This window comes from Taudactylus pleione, unplaced genomic scaffold, assembly GCF_031769625.1.
Source record: "Taudactylus pleione unplaced genomic scaffold, aTauple2 ptg000741l, whole genome shotgun sequence".
Taxonomy (NCBI): domain Eukaryota; kingdom Metazoa; phylum Chordata; class Amphibia; order Anura; family Myobatrachidae; genus Taudactylus; species Taudactylus pleione.
Genome location: NW_028285143.1, coordinates 1208996 through 1212947, shown reverse-complemented (window position 1 = coordinate 1212947; position 3952 = coordinate 1208996).

Sequence of the window (3952 nt, the reverse complement as noted above, 5' to 3'; positions counted from 1 at the left end):
TATCCACACACAATCCACACACAATCAGCACATGAAAAAATCTCAAAGCCCCTATGGACACAATCTGCACACAATCCATGCACTATCCACACACAATCCACACACAATCTATGCACTATCCACACACAATCAGCACACAATCCATGCACTATCCACACACAATCCACACACAATCAGCACACAATCAGCACACAATCCATGCACTATCCACACACAATCACCACACAATCAGCACAGAATCCGCACACAATCAGCACACAATCCACACACAATCACCACACAATCCGCACACAATCCATGCACTATCCACACACAATCACCACACAATCAGCACAGAATCCGCACACAATCAGCACACAATCCACACACAATCAGCACACAATCCACACACAATCAGCACACAATCAGCACACAATCCACACACAATCAGCACACAATCCACACACAATCAGCACACAATCAGCACACAATACACACACAATCAGCACACAATTTACACACAATCAGCACACAATCAGCACACAATCCACACACAATCAGCACACAATCCATGCACTATCCACACAAAATTAGCACACAATCTGCACACAATCCATGCACTATCCACACACAATCAGCACAAAATCAGCACACAATCCATGCACTATCCACACACAATCAGCACACAATCAGCACACAATCCACACACAATCAGCACACAATCCATGCACTATCCACACAAAATTAGCACACAATCTGCACACAATCCATGCACTATCCACACACAATCAGCACAAAATCAGCACACAATCCATGCACTATCCACACACAATCAGCACACAATCAGCACACAATCCACACACAATCACCACACAATCCGCACACAATCCATGCACTATCCACACACAATCACCACACAATCAGCACAGAATCCGCACACAATCAGCACACAATCCACACACAATCAGCACACAATCCACACACAATCAGCACACAATCAGCACACAATCCACACACAATCAGCACACAATCCACACACAATCAGCACACAATCAGCACACAATACACACACAATCAGCACACAATTTACACACAATCAGCACACAATCAGCACACAATCCACACACAATCAGCACACAATCCATGCACTATCCACACAAAATTAGCACACAATCTGCACACAATCCATGCACTATCCACACACAATCAGCACAAAATCAGCACACAATCCATGCACTATCCACACACAATCAGCACACAATCCACACACAATCAGCACACAATCCATGCACTATCCACACAAAATTAGCACACAATCTGCACACAATCCATGCACTATCCACACACAATCAGCACAAAATCAGCACACAATCCATGCACTATCCACACACAATCAGCACACAATCAGCACACAATCCGCACACAATCAGCACACAATCCACACACAATCAGCACACAACCAGCACACAATCCACACACAATCAGCACACAATCAGCACACAATCCATGCACTATCCACACAAAATTAGCACACAATCAGCACACAATCAGCACACAATCCACACACAATCAGCACACAATCCACACACAATCAGCACACAACCAGCACACAATCCACACACAATCAGCACACAATCAGCACACAATCCATGCACTATCCACACACAATCAGCACACAATTCGCCCACAATCAGCACACAATCCACACACAATCAGCACACAATCCATGCACTATCCACACACAATCAGCACACAATCAGCACACAATCCGCACACAATCAGCACACAATCAGCACACAATCCACACACAATCAGCACACAACCAGCACACAATCCACACACAATCAGCACACAATCAGCACACAATCCATGCACTATCCACACACAATCAGCACACAATTCGCCCACAATCAGCACACAATCCACACACAATCAGCACACAATCAGCACACAATCCATGCACTATCCACACACAATCAGCACACAATCCGCACACAATCAGCACACAATCCACACACAATCAGCACACAATCTGCACACAATCAGCACACAATCCACACACAATCAGCACACAATCAGCACACAATCCATGCACTATCCACACACAATCAGCACAAAATCAGCACAGAATCTGCACACAATCAGCACACAATCCGCACACAATCAGCACACAATCCACACACAATCAGCACACAATCCGCACACAATCAGCACACAATCCACACACAATCAGCACACAATCAGCACACAATCCATGCACTATCCACACACAATCAGCACAAAATCAGCACAGAATCTGCACACAATCAGCACACAATCAGCACACAATCCACACACAATCACCACACAATCCGCACACAATCAGCACACAATACACACACAATCAGCACACAATCTACACACAATCAGCACACAATCAGCACACAATCCACACACAATCAGCACACAATCCATGCACTATCCACACACAATCACCACACAATCAGCACACAATCCACACACAATCAGCACACAATCCATGCACTATCCACACAAAATTAGCACACAATCAGTACACAATCAGCACACAATCCACACACAATCAGCACACAATCAGCACAAAATCAGCACAGAATCCACACACAATCAGCACACAATCTGCACACAATCCACACACAATCAGCACACAATCTGCACACAATCCATGCACTATCCACACACAATCAGCACACAATCAGCACACAATCCACACACAATCACCACACAATCCGCACACAATCAGCACACAATACACACACAATCAGCACACATTCCACACACAATCAGCACGCAATCCACACACAATCACCACACAATCCACACACAATCCATGCACTATCCACACACAATCACCACACAATCAGCACAGAATCCGCACACAATCAGCACACAATCCACACACAATCAGCACACAATCCACACACAATCAGCACACAATCAGCACACAATCCACACACAATCAGCACACAATACACACACAATCAGCACACAATTTACACACAATCAGCACACAATCAGCACACAATCCACACACAATCAGCACACAATCAGCACACAATCAGCACACAATCCACACACAATCAGCACACAATCCACACACAATCAGCACACAATACACACACAATCAGCACACAATTTACACACAATCAGCACACAATCAGCACACAATCCATGCACTATCCACACACAATCAGCACACAATCAGCACACAATCCACACACAATCCACACACAATCAGCACACAATCCATGCACTATCCACACAAAATTAGCACACAATCTGCACACAATCCATGCACTATCCACACACAATCAGCACAAAATCAGCACACAATCCATGCACTATCCACACACAATCAGCACACAATCAGCACACAATCCGCACACAATCAGCACACAATCCACACACAATCAGCACACAATCAGCACACAATCCATGCACTATCCACACACAATCAGCACACAATCCGCACACAATCAGCACACAATCCACACACAATCAGCACACAATCTGCACACAATCCATGCACTATCCACACACAATCAGCACAAAATCAGCACAGAATCTGCACACAATCAGCACACAATCAGCACACAATCCACACACAATCACCACACAATCCGCACACAATCAGCACACAATACACACACAATCAGCACACAATCTACACACAATCAGCACACAATCAGCACACAATCCACACACAATCAGCACACAATCCATGCACTATCCACACACAATCACCACACAATCAGCACACAATCCACACACAATCAGCACACAATCCATGCACTATCCACACAAAATTAGCACACAATCAGTACACAATCAGCACACAATCTGCACACAATCCACACACAATCAGCACATGAAAAAATCTCAAAGCCCCTATGGACACAATCACCACACAATCCACACACAATCCATGCACTATCCACACACAATCAGCACAGAA